The sequence below is a fragment of the Oryctolagus cuniculus genome, chromosome 9, assembly GCF_964237555.1.
Source record: "Oryctolagus cuniculus chromosome 9, mOryCun1.1, whole genome shotgun sequence".
Lineage (NCBI taxonomy): Eukaryota > Metazoa > Chordata > Mammalia > Lagomorpha > Leporidae > Oryctolagus > Oryctolagus cuniculus.
Window position 1 is genome coordinate 104,470,285 of NC_091440.1, and position 8,408 is coordinate 104,478,692.

Here is an 8,408-nt window from a genome sequence, read left to right on the forward strand (position 1 = left end):
CGGGGGTATGTGAGTCACGCTGACAGCAGAGAGGGCGCCGAGCCAGCCCCGCCACGGAGGCACGGAGGCAGGGAAACACAGTGCAAGCCGAGGCTCCACCTGGCCACGGGGACCGCCAGGGCAAGGACCCTTTCTTGGTCATCACCTCACAACGCAGGGGATCCTGGCTGCTTTCCCAACCTTGAGTGCTGTTGGCAGTGACCCTGCACCTCCCCTCCTTGCTGGTTCCTTTGTCCCCATGGCTGAGCCTGGTGTCCCCAGCCCCATGAGCCAGCTAAGACCCACCTCCCCAGCTCTCCCTCTGTGCCAGCCAACCTGGCTTACTGTCCCGCTCCGCCCCACCCGTAAGCGCACACACAGATCCCTGGTGTCTCTTGTGGACCATTTTGCTGCTGTTTTTCTCTTCCCTCTGAAGTCTGACCCATGCTGGATGACCCAACGCAGGTGCTACCTGTGCCAAAAGCTTCTTCCCTGACTGTCCACTCAGCTGAGGTTTCTGATGCACCTGCTGTTCCTGGATGCTGGGACACAATAGGCACTTAAAAGACTGGATCTTTGTTCTTATGGGACTCTCATCCAGTGGAAGAAGATGGGAAATAAAAAAGGCAGTAAAGAAATAGGATCCTAGTCAAAGTTAAGTAGTGTAAATAGAGTCAGCCAGTGACACATGCCAGGGAGTAAGTGACAGAGGAGGGGACAAGACTTCAAGCCTGTGCTGATAGTGATCTTTGAGTTCAGACAGGCTGACAAGCAGTCAATCAGGCCAAGATGGCGTGGGGAAAGGAACAGCAGGTGCAAAGGCCTTGAGACAGAAATCAGCACTGCTCTGTCTGCCAGTCTGCTTTTCTCTCCCTGGCTGTGTATTGTGTGTATCGCTGGTGGTTCTTGTGTGGCTTCTTTTCGCCTGCATTGCTAATCTCCCTCCCAGTGACACAGCAAGCCCCACGGGGACAGGAAGTACCCTGTGTACTCTCTTTCTCGCCAGCAGCACGTGGGCAGTTGTGCATGGCACTTGATTTCACTTGCCGGCCAGCCCCTGTTCATCCCAGGGAGTGGTTCTTAGGTTCTCAACCCTGGTTCACGTGAGAATCACTCATGAAGGTGGAAAAATGAACTCCCAGGCTCTCCTACCAACCAACCGAGTCAGACTCTCTGGGCAAGAGTGGATTTTCAAGACTCTGCAAGGGGGCTGGTGCTGTGGTACAGTAGGTAATGCCCTGGCCTGAAGCACCTGCATCCCATATAGGCACAGGTTCAAGATCCAGCTGCTCCACTTCCTATCCAGCTCTCTGCTATGGCCTGGGAAGATGGCCCAAGTCCTTGGACCCCTGCACCTGCATGGAAGACCCAGAAGAAGCTCCTGGCTCCTGGCTTCAGATGGGTGCAGCTCTGGCTATTGCGGCTAATTGGGTAATGAACCAGTGGATGGAAGACCTCTCTCTCTCTCTCTCTCTCTCCCTCTCTCTCTCTCTCTGCCTCTCCTTCTCTCTGTGCAACTCTTGCAAATAACTCTTGCAAATAAATAAGTAAATCTTTTAAAAAAAAAAACAAAAAGACTCCACACGGGCAGCGTGGGTGGAAAAGCTGTGACTGGTTGATCATGCACCTTCTGGGATGGGACAAGAAGCTGTCACTGGGCATTCTGATCTGGATTCCAGCTTGACCTGAGGTCCCAGTTAAAGAACTTCCATGAAAGGTCTCCAGCCCAGCCCTTGACCTTGGCCGACCTGTGCATGTCCTCAGGCTGGGACACGTGCCCCTGCTCTGGTTTTGGCCTCAGTCCCTGGTGCTTGCTCAGTGCTTGTCAATGTCTCCTTGAACAACTACAGCAAGCAGGCACTGCCCACAGTTGTCTTAGAGATGTCTGAGTGAAAAGCCCTATTTTCTCCCTCAGTCTCCTTCGTTGCAGGCCAGCTGTAACGGAGGATGGCTTACATTTGAGCACTGGGTGAAGCCACCCTGCACAGGCCAGGAAGAACAGTGACACGCCAGCCGTCCCCACAAACTGTCTGGGATCCTGCAGCTATGGTCCTGTCTGAAGGCAGAGGAGCTGATGAATCACCTGTTTCCAGGCCATTGACAAAATACACCTGATGCTGTTGCAGCCGCATGGAAGGCCCTCGTGTGTTTCCTTCTAAGCCACCACTGTCCTGACTGCGGGGAGAGCTGTGCCAAGGGATACCAGCCCGGAAGGACAGGATGCGGTCGCCACACCAAGATGCTCGCGGGCTCAGATGGCACTCACCCAGCCTGCAGACAGCAGCCTCCCCCTTTCTCCAGCCCCAAGGGCAGCCTGGGAGGAGCCAAGTCCTCTGTTCTGAGAACTTCTGTCTGGCGCCCCCACTGAATTTCAAATCTCTGCAGCTCCTTCAATGTCAAAGCTCAGAAAGAAGGGACGGCTCCTTCCAGTGGCCACGACTCAGAATCAGACACAGCCTGATTGACAGCCGCTGCTTGGGCGAGCTCACATACCCCCTCACCGTAACCTTGACCAGTTCACTTTTCCGGAAAGTTCTGAATATAACTTAACAATGTTAGGCCTTACCATTCACCATATAACTAGCAAATCCCAATAGTGCTTGGGCCCAATCAAAACCAGGCTGGGAAGGAGTGTGATTGAGTGAAAACCGAATACACAGCACAGCCCTACATCTAACTAACGGTGCAAAAAGGCTGAGACAGGCATGAGGTTCAACTCCAGCTCTCTTCCCTCCCATGGGACATTATGAGCACCAGTCTTTTTATTAGTACGATGCCAGCATTGATGTCTAGCTCACAGGTGTGTTGAGGCGGCCAGAATGGAGGGTGCAGCCTATAAGCAATCATTCTTTTTTTTTTTTCTTTTTTTTTTTTTTTTTTTGACAGGCAGAGTGGACAGAGAGAGAGAGAGAGACAGAGAGAAAGGTCTTCCTTTGCCGTTGGTTTACCCTCCAATGGCCGTCGCGGCCGGCGCGCTGCGGCTGGCGCACCGCGCTGATCCGATGGCAGGAGCCAGGAGCTAGGTGCTTTTCCTGGTCTCCCATGGGGTGCAGGGCCCAAGCACCTGGGCCATCCTCCACTGCACTCCCTGGCCACAGCAGAGAGCTGGCCTGGAAGAGGGGCAACCGGGACAGAATCCGGCGCCCCAACTGGGACTAGAACCCGGTGTGCCGGCGCCGCTAGGCGGAGGATTAGCCTAGTGAGCCGCGGTGCCGGCCCTAAGCAATCATTCTTTAATTTATCTAAGTCTTTTCCCTTGACTGGGGAAAACAGAGCTGGGGGTAGGAGGCGAGTTTCCAGGTATAAAACACTTTCCAGCTTTCCTGATCATAAAAGTCTAGCTGGAGCCTCACCTTGACCCAGAGACACTCAAACTTCTCGTTATATTGTTACTCGTCCTCCCAGGCTCAGAGAAGCCAGAGGAAAGTGTTTTGAAGCCATGGTAGAGAGAGGGGCCAGGAGCCCTAGTTGAGGTCCCAGAACAGGCTGAGGGGGCGGTAAGAGTACCCCAGTTTCCCAAATCCGTCACAGTGGTCCCTCAGGCCAGGAAGGACTCCCGCCCAGCCCCCGGACTGCAATGGCTGCAGGCAGCCGCCATCTCGGGGACAGAGCCGCAGAGTCCGAGAGCGGGCACGGCAGGTCCCCTGCCAGGCCTGCAGCACCATGGGCCTCTCCCGGAGAACCAACACAGGCACTTCTAGGGGCCATGGTCTCTCGGCTTTAAATCCATGACCTTCGATGCTCTTAAAGTACTGCTCTCCATTTCACAGGGGTCTGCATATACATGGGCGGCCGTGGAGGCTGTGTCTGCAGACCCTACCTCCAACAGCCTCCCCAGAAAGGACACCTCACCACCAGAGCCTTGGAAGGTTCACGCTGGCTGGGTGCCAGGAGCACCTTCCTTTTTTATTTCATTGGTTTGCTCTTTTCAGAGTTTTATTCTTTTTAGCTGAAAAGCAGAGGAAAACACAGGCAAATTTCCCATCCACTGGTTCACACCCCAAATGCCCACAATAGCCAGGGCTGGGCCAGGTTGAAACCAGAAGCCTTGGCCATGTAGGGAAAGAATAGGGACACTTGACCTCTAAGGGAGGGGACTTGGGCCATCTTCCACTGCTTTCCCAAGCCATGGCAGAGAGGTGGATTGGAAGTGGAGCAGCCAGAACTCGAAGGTGGCACCTATATGGGATGCCGGCACTGCAGGTGGTGACTTTACCCACTATGACACGGCACTGGCCCCACACAATGTATATTTGATTCATATTTTTGGATGGATGGATAGAGGGTACACATCTGTCTATTCAATTAGATGAAATACTTAGACCATCAAAAATAGGAATCATATTATAAAACATAGTGTGGGATACTATCTATATGGAGCATTTATACAATTCTAATGCCTGATAAGTGACTGATGATAATAATAACTCAGACTCGTACCTTACTTTTCTTCCAAGGTGAAGATCAGGCACTTTAGAACTGAGGTTGCAAACTGAAAACTTTGGAATTTGAGAGCCCTTAGGCAGGTCCCCCAGTCTCCCTCACAGTTGGCCACACCTCAGTGATACTTCTCACAATAACAGTGCCCATTTTGTTCCAGAAGGCTCAAGTATCTAGACAGTGTCTCCTCTCTACAGAAGGAGAAGTGGAGGTGGGAGGACTTAAGAGGCTTATTCAAATATGAGAGTGGAATTAATCATCTTCATAGCAGAAGAGTGAGGCCCACTTCCAGGTTGCCTTTTCTTCAGCACCTCAGCACTGCTCTGTGGGACCCATCCACAGTCCAACATTTTCCAAAAGTTATAAAGAACTTGACATTATCAGAGTTGCTTCCCCTTATACAACCTGAGATATGTGCAGATTCTTTTTTTTTTTTTACAGGCAGAGTGGACAGTGAGAGAGAGAGAGACAGAGAGAAAGGTCTTCCTTTTGCCATTGGTTCACCCTCCAATGGCCGCCGCGGCCGGCGTGCTGCGGCCGGCGCACCGTGCTGATCTGAAGCCAGGAGCCAGGTGCTTCTCCTGGTCTCCCATGGGGTGCAGGGCCCAAGCACTTGGGCCATCCTCCACTGCACTCCCTGGCCACAGCAGAGAGCTGGCCTGGAAGAGGGACAACCGGGACAGAATCCGGTGCCCCGACCGGGACTAGAACCCGGTGTGCCGGCGCCACAAGGCGGAGAATTAGCCTAGTGAGCCGTGGCGCTGGCCCGTGTGCAGATTCTTGATACCTGGTACATTCCAGTAAAAACAGTGGTGGACTTTCCTATAGAAAAGAAGCCTTTATAGAAGAAATGGTAGCTTCCCCAGATAGGCACCTACTGTCTACTCTCACATACTCACAGATGATAACAGCTGACTCATCATGTCCCCACACCAAAGTAAATGTTTGTGAGAATTCCTCAGAATTTTAAATTTGCCTTTCAGAGCACCCAAGGTTTTGGGTAATAAAAATCCCAACTCTGCCTAATCAAATCAAGCACTCCCCACTCTCTATCCCCAATCCCCAAGCAATACCAGCTCTGGATGTCCAACTCCATCCATGTCTTTTCTTGGAACGGAGAAGTTCACATCACCTCATTCACACCCTTTCTTTGGAGCATTGGCTGAATTTCTGGGTGTTCTCTTGAAGAAGCCCTTAACACTCACGGAAAACTACCTCTGGAACATGTAGAACCATAACCTCCCAGGTGTACGCAAAGAGTTACTGTGATGTTCCAATCAAAGATTCCAACGGATCACCAATTAGGAAAGTTTCTCCTCACCAAAGGATCTGGAGAATCCAGCAACAGCTAAGATAAGTGGGGAAGAGAAAGGAAATGGAAGACAAGGTATTTAGGGAGATCAGTCCCAATGTTCCCAAGAAGGAGTCTTTGGAAGAGATGAATACTGGCACCCTGGGACCTCAACTTATCAATATTTATCAAGCCCCTTTGATGTATCATGGAATGGGCTAGGTTTGGTAGAGGGTGTAGAGCTTAATACACCATGATCCTCTCACTTTGAGAATGTAGCATTCAAGGTCATGTAGGCATAGGCTCAAAGGCTTGGAATACAAGCAACAGTATGATATGGCAGTTAATTGCAGAGAACACGAAGGAAGGAGGAACAGTTTTGTTCTATCAGGCTGAGACTAGGCCAGCTGGAATTCAACCATCTTTTTCAAGAAGGTTAGGACAAAGGGAGCAAGGGACAACCTTTGTTGCAGTGACTCAGGCTGAAAAGTGACCTGATATAAACTCAATGCACAAACATATTTAAAGGTTTTCTTTTTAGGAACCAATAGAAAGGAAATGCATACATCCAAGAAGTAATTAATATTGAACTAAGGCAAATATTGACCTAGGGCAGGTAATAAACACCAAAAAGTGTGCAGATGAATAAGCAAGAGAGAAATTTCTTTAGGAACTAAAGAATTGGCCCAAGAACTCATGAATTCCTAGTGTTGTTCATTGGATTTTAATGTGAATGAAAACAACAATTATAATTTCAAATAATGAACCAGTACTTGATCTGATCCCTCTTTTATTAGCCTTCTATTCAAGAAGCTTAAAATATTTCACATTTGTATCTTTGAATCTCTACAACCTAACTCAACGGTAGGAATACAGTCAGTAGTCAATGAACATTGAGTGAACGAATAAATGACAATATGAATGAACAAGCAAATGAGTGCCCACATATAAGAACATATCAATTGGGTTCTCATGGCTCCACCTACGCTCATTAATATGAGAGAACTTCAAAAAGTTCATGGAAAATGGAGTTGAAATGTAAGTTTCAAGGCAGGAGTTTAGTCTAGTGGTTAGAATGCCAGTTCAAATGCCTGGGTTCAATTCAAGCTCTAGCTCCTAATTCCAGCTTCCTATCAAAGCAGACCCTGGGAGAAAGCCGCTGATGGCTCAAGTGTTTGGGTCTCTATGATCCACAGAGGAGGCTTGGATTGAGTCAAAGACCAATCAGCATTAACTCAGGCTCAGCATTGTTCATTGAAGATGTTTGGGAAATAAACCAGCAGACAGGTGTGCATCTCTCTCTCTCCTATCTCTATCTCTATCTCTATCTCTATCTCTCTCCTTTCTTTCTTCTTCCTTCATCTCAAATAAGTTTTTTTTTTAATTTAAAAATTAGAAAGAGGATGGCCATTTGCCACAGTAGGAAGACATCACTTGGGATAATTGCATTCCATACCTGAGTGCCTGGTTCAAGTCCTGGCTCTTCTGCTTCCTCTCCAGCTTCCTGCTAATGTGCACCCTGGGAGACAGAGGTTGATGGCTCCAGTGCTTGGGTAACTGCCCCACACGGGAGCGCCAGATCGAGGTCTGTGCTCCTTGCTTCAGCCTCTCCCAACCCTGGTTGTTCTAGCATTTGGGAGGGAGAGAACCAGCAAACGAAAGATCTCTTCCTCTCACTGTGTCTCTATTGCTCTCTTTCTCTCTGCTTTTCAAATAAATAAATGAATGGATAACTTTTTTAAAAAGGTGCTAAAAGATACATTCAGTTTGGTGGCAAAAAAAAAAAATTGAACTACCCATGCATAGCTTTTAAAGGTATACATTTTCCATGAACTTTTTAAAGACTGTCAAAACTTTTTTGTGCTACAATAAACTTACCCTTTAACTCCATTTTCCATAACCTTCTTGAGGTGCTCCCATACTTCCATAACTTCTGGCCCAGACTGTTGGTGTCTTCAAGCTTTAGTTTCCTTGTCTGCCATATGGATATGATTGTGGAGCCCCCCCCCCCCACCCAGGCCTGTTACGAGGATTAAATGTCTGGAAAATACTTTGTAAACTAGAAAGCACTAATTTTTCTTTAGAAATTAGTTTCTCATTTACACAATAAAGGAATACACTTTATAAGGAAACCAGAGAGTCAGCCTCAAGCCACCCCATTTATTTGCCCTACCCAGCGATTATCCAAGTCCATTACCACTTCTGTCTATGCAGGAGAGCAGCAATGAAACTCCTGATGAAAACTGCTCATGAGGGATGCTGGCATGGCCACTATTGCCACCTGGAGCCAACTACTCACCAACAGGGAGCTTCCTTACCCCTGCTTTGGGTTTTCTGAGCCCCAGAATCAAGACATCAGCTGGCAAGGCAGGCTTGGTTCACATGGAGAAGCTGCTGATTTATCAACAGCGTTATGCACACAGGTACCCAAGCATGCACTGCTGACACTCACTTGCTCCTGACGAGACAACTGGGCCATGTGGTGACAGCATTAATTAGACAATTGCTGCTGAGGAATGCATCTGCAAAACTCTCCCCCTGCTGCCCTGTGAGTTCTCGTTTGTGCAAAGCAAACAGCCAACAGGGTCTGACAGGTGAAATGGTGTGGCAGTAGTTTTACAGAAATTCCAGAAGAAACAGAGGGGATGCATAGAGTGACCCCACACACCTTTCTGTAATGGATGGAACTTGGCTTCTA